Source organism: Nanorana parkeri, unplaced genomic scaffold, assembly GCF_000935625.1.
Source record: "Nanorana parkeri isolate BGI_ZX_2015 unplaced genomic scaffold, ASM93562v1 scaffold196, whole genome shotgun sequence".
NCBI classification, from domain to species: domain Eukaryota; kingdom Metazoa; phylum Chordata; class Amphibia; order Anura; family Dicroglossidae; genus Nanorana; species Nanorana parkeri.
In genome coordinates, this window is record NW_017306464.1 from 1,120,697 (window position 1) to 1,129,323 (window position 8,627).

An 8,627-nucleotide genomic window follows, 5' to 3' on the forward strand; every position below is an offset into this window, starting at 1 on the left:
CACCTAACGCAGCTTCCTGTGATGGGGTGGCAACTGTGCTGCACTGCTCTTGAATACAGAGCAGAGTTGTCCTCCCCTCAGCCATGTAGGCGGTGCCTGCTTGCAGTACAATCGGATTACAATATGTTACAGGTGCATGGCTATCAGTATTGTCGCTGCTGATTCACAAGCCTGTAACATGTCAAATCAGCACTTGGCCACACCTAGCCCGCCCACTGCTTTCTGGATTGACAGCACTGCCTTTGTTGCTGAAACCCTCCCACTGTAAGCTGCAGTGTCTAGGAGAGGGAACATGTGAGACATAAATGAGGATTTGGCTCATTCCATACGTTTGAACATGTTGAATACTTTTAGTGGCCGGGGAGAATCAAAGCGGGGGCGTTCCAACACAGGAGCCAATGGAAAGTAAGTATATTGCCTCTTCTTTTGTTGGGTGTGCATTGTGTACAAGTAACCTCGTGGTTACGGGAGCAGAAAGATGGCATTGAAATAACAATAGAGAAACATAAAAAAATGACCCAGATGGGACTTGAACCCACAATCTTCAGCTCCGGAGGCTGACGCCTTATCCATTAGGCCACTGGGCCCCTGTGCATAGTGCAGGGGCATGCTGTAAAGCATTCGAGCCAAACAGTCTCATGTTTCCTTTGTACCCTTGTTAATATGCATACAAATAACACAGTTGGTTTAACAACAGCCTTCTAGAAAGACCTGTGCAGTCATATCAGTATAGTCACCCAATCTGGCTGCTTGTGGTCAGATTGGAGAAAGTGAGGGGCTGCAGCAGGGGCTGCTCTGTGTCTGACGGTTGTTAACAAAGCCAAGAAAAGAACAAGGGAAAACAATCGAGCTCAATGAATCTAGTATTATATAAACTGATAGCAACAATTGTCTACAACAGAGTTCTCTTTTAAGTCCTCTGCTGAGCTTAATTTTATTATACCTGGAGGGCAAAGCCTGTGAGTTTGTACAAGGATTACCTTTCTATAGCTCGGGTACCTCAACGTTGACTGGCAGACAGGTACACTTTAAAGCGGAGCACTGGTATAAGCATATAATATTGTCTAAATACAAGAGTCATGTGTATTCTTATTTGAATCTTGGTGTTCTGAGTAATTCTTCCAGATCCGTGCAGTAATCCGGTGTAAAACTTGGAGCTTCCTGTAATGCAGACCAGTCACTGCTGCTCTCTCTCCTTGTGCAGGGTGACTGGTCTTGTCTCCGCCCACTCCAGTAATAAAGACTGGACACTGCTGCTCTCTCTCCTTCTGCAGGGTGACTGGTCTTGTCTCCGCCCCCTCCTGTAATAAAGACTAGTCACTGCTGCTCTCTCTCCTTCTGCAGGGTGACTGGTCTTGTCTCCGCCCCCACCTGTAGTTTTCTGCAGGCTGCCTGTAGTGGGTGGGGCCTGGGGGCCCCTTCCTACTACTACTCTGCTTTCTGCACAGACTATGTGCAGCACAGTGATGATGGCAGCGCTGCTTTTAGAAGGTGGTATCCGGCTTTGTAAAGGCATTTGGTGCACACAAAGTGGATTTATACTCCTTGCAGCTAATGAGGAATATATTTTAGGGATGCACCAATACCCTTTTTTAAGGCAAAGTACAAGTACTTATATTTTTCCTCAAGTACTCAACGATACCAATTACTGATACCTTTTTTTTTTAGGTCATGTGACAGTTTTTCTAAAACAATACAGACTGATGATTTCAGGACAGTGGCGGAGCACTGCCGGGGAGGGCATTTTCATGAGTACAAGTACTCGGTAAACTGCCCAGTATTTGTACCGATACTGGTATCGGTATCGGTGCATTCCTAATATATTTATATGAAAGTTTCTATGTCTGGAGTTCAGCTTTAAATTCGGTATTTTGAACTGCAAGTAAAACAACTGCAACTGCACTTTGCAAACCAACTCCCTTTCCCAAGATGCACCTCCCATCCTTTTCCTGTCCGTGAATTTGCTGCTGTGTTGGGGCATTGAACAGATGTCTGCAGTGGTACAGGAAAAGGAAAGCAAAAAAAATACAAACAAAATAAATATATATATATCTGCTTTTGCGGCAGAAGCAGCAGAAGGAGTGTTTTGAGCAAGGTTGGACTGTCACTTTGCTCTGTAGTATCGGAGTTGGATTCACTTCTCATGCAGCTTGGTTTGATGAAGCCTGAAGCTACAATTACAGCTGCAACTCCACCTGCTGGTGAAATCTGGTATTGGGTCCTCTATCATCAGAGTGCGGACAATTATATTCACTGAGCCTAATTAAAAGTTTTGTAGTATAAGTACTTTAATTTGCTAAAGCTTCATCTTTACCACATAACTTACTAGTGTCTAATATATTTTTGTATCCTGAACATGCAACTAGTGATGGATAGTATAAATCTTATGACACAGATGGGACTCAAAGCCACAACATCCAACTCTGGAGGCTGATGCCTTATCCATTATGCCACTGGGCCCCTAAGTGTGTAGCCTCTTGCCCACACAGCCCTCATGAGACTCAGCAAAGCCATCTGGGAACCCCCAGAGCCTCCTGAGACCCCGCACAGCCCCCCTAAGACCCCACACAGCCAACTGAGACCCCACACAGCCTTCTGAGACCCCGCACAGCCTCCTGAGACCCCACACAGCCACCTGAGAGCCCGCACAGCTATCCTGAGATCTTCCGCTGGAAAGCACCCGGGAGCAGCACTGAGTATGTAGTTCCATATTATTCTGCATTGCTGTGTAATGTATTGCTGGGATTTGTAGTCCTCTATAGCTGGTGGTATTCTACATTGCTGTATAATGTATTGCTAAGATTTGTAGTCCTCTATAGCTCGTGGTATTCTGCATTGCTGTATAATGTATTGCTGAGATTTGTAGTTCCTCTACTGCTTGGAGTCAGTGGCAGAACTACCAGGGGCGCAGCGTTTGCAGCTGGAACCGGGACCTGGCACTCCACTACCGTCCTAAAATCATTAGTCTGTATTGTTTTAGAAAAACTGCCATATAACACTAAAAAAAAGGTATCTGTGATCGGTATAGTTGAGTACTTGAAGGAAAGCATCGGTACTGGTCCTCGGTCTGGAAAAAATTGGTATCGGTGAATGCGTAGTTTAAATGTATCTAAGCCCAAGTTCAGGCTTATTTCGTCATTATTTTCACCTGGAGATCCTGCAAATAAAACACTTCCTGTCCTAGGGTGACAACGTGTGAAGTGCATTAGGCCTCTGCCACTGACTTGTAGTCCTCTATAGCTCGTGGTATTCTGCATTGCTGTATAATGTATTGCTGAGATTTGTAGTTCCTCTACTGCTTGGAGTCAGTGGCAGAATTACCAGGGGTGCAGCATTTGCAGCTGGGAACGGGCCCTGGCACTTCACCACATTCACCTTCATCTTAAAATCATTAGTCTGTATTGATTTAGAAAAACTGTCACATGACACAAAAATTATTGGTAATTGGTACCGGCGAGTACTTGAGGAAAAGTATCGGTACTCTGTCTGGAACAAATGGTATCAGTGCATTCCTAATATATACTTTGACCTGCCAATTTACCACATAACTTATCACTATCTAATATATTTCCATTTCATTAAAGTAACATGAAACTTAACACTATAAAACCTGCCTTGTATGCCAGTAGTACCATCCAACATGCCCCATGTGTCTCTTGCACCAGGCACGACTGAAGAGCCAAGGCCTGCACACCTTCTGTGCCCTTTATAAGGAGTCCCCACTATACCTGTTTATTTTATATTTTTTTATTTGTAGAATGCAACTGTAACATCCAAATAAACAGGGTGTAAGATCTGGCTGCTGTGGGAATTGAATCCATTATAAATCATAACAATCTTAAACATGATGACCCAGATGGGACTTGAACCCACAATCTTCAGCTCCGGAGGCTGATGCCTTATCCATTAGGCCACTGGGCCCTCCTTTGACTGCCTTTGTCCCGGGTAGTCAAGTGAACGGCTGTGCGTTCTTCTTTTGTTGTCAGGTTACTTTCTATCACAATCAGTGTAGATGCCTACACATCAGCTACACTGTCCTTGGAAGACATGTCCAAGTGCCTACAGCTGTGGCTTTATCCATTAGGCCACTGGACACTGTTCCCCTTCGCTCCTCCCCCAGCATAAAAGGTTATAAAGGGAGGTGGGGCAGAGGAGCTTGGCCAGCGCAGACAGTAGAGGAGAGGAAGAGGCTATGACAGGAAGGAGGGGGGGTCTGCTAGGCAATTGACTCTCCTGGAGTATTTACATTTTTTTAGCGCGTTCAAAGGCACATTGCAAATGAATAAAAACGTTAATAGAAGGAAAAAAAACACAAGTAAGCATTTAAAATACTTGATTTTTTTTTTCTGTGCTGTTACCTGCAATGTTTTCGTTTGATAACAGGACCTCTTAAAACACACCCTGCCACTCAGCAGGGTGAAAGTACTGAATTGTAACTGGTTGCTGTGGTGTAATTGAGATTTGCATATCATATGTCCACAGACTTACTTAATAAGCAGAATGCAAGTAAAAGTAACAAATAAAAGGTAACGGCAGATTAAATCATCATTCACATTTAGAGTTGCAGTTAAGCGGTCCTGCTCGGTTTGCTCGGACCCGGCAGAGGAAGCTGGAGCAAAGCCGCACATGCCCGCAATGTTCTAAAAATCTGCATATGGGGGCTCTGCGGAATACCAAACGCCGTCCTTGAATTGTAATGAGAACAAGTTCTTCAGTAGGCAGCACACTTAATACAAACTAAGTTCATTAGCCTGCAGCTCCATAAGTAACCAATATGTGCTAAGCACTGAACAAATGACTAAAGAAGCAATTTATACTAAACTGCGATACCATTAAAACCCAGACTACGCCAACGGCTTCTGATTGTAACCATGGGGTTTAAAGGGACCCTGTAGCATATTTTCAGTTTTGTGCATATATTGGGCCCATTCTACAGCAATTTCCCAAATATCATTTTTGCTAGCACGCTGTTTATAATAGGGGCAACAACCATTCTCATACGTAGTACTGTGTTTTCATAGTTCTGCCACTAGGTCGTAGTGTTAGGATCAGTGGCGTCACAAGGGGGGGAGGGGGGTGCGACTCGCAGCTGGGTGCCACCATTGGAGAGGTGACACCAAAATGACTGGCAGTCATTTTGGTGTCACCTCCAATGAAAAGTCGGGCACTCGGTCATGGACCGAGAGCCAGACAGTGTCAGGAGAGAGGAGGGCACCCGGCGGCATACCTCATCCCGCCAGGTGAACGTCCCCTCCTCTCTCTGCCGGCGTACATCACCTAGATGGCCGCCGGCATGTGTCAATAAGATGACCGCGCATGGTTGAGATCATTCTAATCTTCATTGTGGAACTACATTGCTTATGATGTAACATTCGGTCACCCTGTGTTCTTCAATAAAGAAGGGCTCATCAAGCAGCGCTGTTTTGCTGTTCTGTATTTTTAACATTGTAAAAGCTCCCCCTAGTGGTCATCTGTATATTAGGGATTGGTATACTCACTGATTAAAGAGGAACCCTGTAAGGAAAAGATTGGGGCAGCGCATGCGTGAAAACTTGCATTCCGAATAACGGGAAAACATGCTCTGGTGCGCATGCGTGGGCAGACGTGCAAACGGCCGACGCACAGAAAGTGACATCTCACCTTCATGAATTGCTCTATATTAGTAAATCTGACTTGTGCTTCAGTGCTGATGGTCTTCAGCTTGTACCCTGAACTTGCTAACCTGTTGCCCTGTTCTTTCACCTGGATCTGGATTGTTTGACTCTCTCTCTGCCTGCTGCCTGCCCTTTGACCTCGGCCTGTTTCTGGACTTCCGCTTGCCTGTCGTTTTTGTACTTTGCTACCCGGCTGGTTCTGTCCTCGGCTTCCTCGACCTCGCTCCTGCCGCACGGTTCTGCCACCACGCTGCCTGCCCTGTTTTGACCTCAGCTACGTTGACTACTCTGCTTCTGGACATCTCCAACACCATTGCTGGCTACGGAAAAGTGCTGGAAAAGTCGGCGACGCGGAGTGCGGTGCTGCCACTGCGGAAGGAGGGCAAATTGAGATCTGTGAAAACCTGCATGTTAAAGGAGAACTATGGGGTTAGGGCTTTTCCCTATAGTTCTCCTAAGGGTCACGGGAGGACATGAACTAGCGTCCTCCCGTAACCCAAAGCTCAGTATACCGCGAGCTACAATACTGTCTGGATCCACCCAGCTGTGCCTGTCCAGAAGCAGAGCCAGCTGTGCCCTCCCGCGTCCGTTTCGCCAGTTAGCGCTGGAGGATCGGACAGGGGAGGGGGGGAATCCCTGCAGGGAGCCGTGAGTGACAGTCACGGCTCTCTGCAGGGATTGATCGAGAAGTGAGCAAGCGACAGTATGTGTTCGCTCGCTTCCCGATCTACTGAGCCGACCTGTGACAGTTTCATTGTCACAGGTCAGCTCAGATTATGAGGCTGAGTGAAAATCACTCGCATCATAATTCTCCTTTAAGGCAAATAAATCTGAGGACAAGCCAATCACGGTTCTGCTTTAAGGAGTTGCACTTGCAGCTCTTTCAAAATGTTTGTGTTTAAAGTAACTCATATTGGGTTTTGGCTGAGTATTGGATCCATAGGCAGCCTGGCAACTAGTATCCTAACAAGGAGGACAGCAATAAAAGTCCCACTTTGCTTCTCAGTACATGCAATCTACAAGGACATGATTGATATAATTTCCATGTGGTGGACATCGCCACCTAGCTGCCATTAGAGGGATTACCAGCTGCATGGAGTACAATACTTTGTATAATGCATTATGTAATCATACATTAGTTACACCAGTGAGACAATCATGAGCAGTTCTGTCTCCTGACTTTTGAGTTTGCAGTGCGTTTCCTTTGACATGAGTAGAGGCTTCATCAAGCATTGCAAAGTTGTAACCTCTGCCCAACGTGGCAGGTAATATAAAAAAGAACGCGAATCGCTGCAAACAAACTGGGGGGAATTTATCAATGCTGGAGCAGACAAAATCTGGAGCAGCTGTGCATGGCAACCAATCAGCTTCTATCTTCAGTTAGGATTTGAAAATGAAAGAGATAAGCTGATTGGTTGCCATGCGCAGCTGCTCCAGTGTTTTTTTTCTTCTTTTTCTATTCAGGACACTGCAAAGGCACATTAAACATTAACCCTTTCATGGCTAAAACCACCATACATTCCCTTTAAGCAACTTACTTAATATATTGGTCCTTAAGTGTGACCAAAGGGCTGCATATAATATTTTGTGTATTGTAATGCCACAGTACACTGTCAGAGACTGCGCATGTGGATTAGAAGATAGTCAGAGAGTGCAGACTTGTAACAGGAATAGGGTCACCACCTGTCCAGGATTCACACGAACAGTTCGGGTATGGAATGCTGTGTCCGGGTTTTATGGCAGCAGAAACCCGGACACAAGATGTCAGGCAGACAGGGGCAACCAAAATTGATATAGGGGCAACTGGCCCCCCATTAAAAATAGTCTCCACTGTGCTATTTACATATGAATGGGTGACACTATTTACATATGAATAACCCGCTACTCATTCTCTCCCAAAAAAATGTTCACGCGTCGCTAGAGTGTTCGGGTTTCGCTTGCAGAAAAGGTGGCAGCCCTAAACAGGAGATGGTAAGAGACAGTGAGCATGGAACATGAGATTGGCAGAGATGGCAGATATAAAAGAGAAGATAGTCAGAGACTGCAGATATTGAACAGAAGATGGTCAGAGACTGTGAACATGGAGCAAGAGATGGTCAGAGACTGTGAACATGGAACAGGAGATGGTCAGGGACTGTGAACATGGAGCAAGAGATGGTCAGAGACTGTGAACATGGAACAGGAGATGGTCAGGGACTGTGAACATGGAGCAGGAGATGGTCAGAGACTGCAGACATAGAACAGAAGATGGTTAGAGACAGTGAACATGGAACAGGAGATGGTCAGAGACTGCAGACATGCTATAGGACGTGTTGGAGACTGGGGATGTGATTCAGGAAACTGCCATAGACTGGAGACACATTACAAGAGACATCACTGCAATTTCAGCCTCTTTGCAAGTCAACGCTTCCACATCTGTGCTCCCTACAGCCCTTTTAAAAATGACTTATTCCACATCTGATATTTCTCTCAGCACATTGTATAGGATCAGAATATGAATTATTTCTTAGAACAATGACTTCATTGGCTTGAATAAGCACCAAAACAGACCACTGTATACAGGGGACCTGAGGACCGCACAGTATGCACCAAAAGGGGCCACATGCAGCCCCTAGGCAGCAGGTTGGGCACCAGGGCCTTTGTGTACTGATAGAGAATATTGTATAATTTATGAAAAGTACATTAGAAAGACAATAAAGTCACTACAAGCAGCTCAAAATAATTGTTCAGCCAAGACAATTTTGGAAAGTCTCTATTGCAGGCCCCTGCAGTTTGAGAAAATCCCGTCCGTGAGTTCCATGTATCACCTTATTCAAGGAGGAAATTTGCATGTGAATACGTTTAATTGTAAGAAATGGCAGCAATCAGTCACACAGGGTGCATGCTACGCACACTCCGCTGCTTGCAGTGTGACTGCCTTGGCTGTTACTTACTCACAGCTGTTGGGTGGCTCTCGGCCCCTCTCGTGGAGAC

At 45.6% G+C, this 8,627-nt stretch overlaps 2 non-coding genes across 2 annotated transcripts; both read right to left on the reverse strand.

Moving 5' to 3' along the window:
- Positions 1 to 514: 514 nt before the first annotated feature.
- TRNAR-CCG lies at positions 515 to 587 on the reverse strand. Its single transcript has one exon. It is a non-coding gene; the product is annotated as a tRNA-Arg (tRNA).
- Positions 588 to 3,848: 3,261 nt separating this feature from the next.
- On the reverse strand, positions 3,849 to 3,921 carry TRNAR-CCG. Its single transcript has one exon. It is a non-coding gene; the product is annotated as a tRNA-Arg (tRNA).
- Positions 3,922 to 8,627: the final 4,706 nt, after the last annotated feature.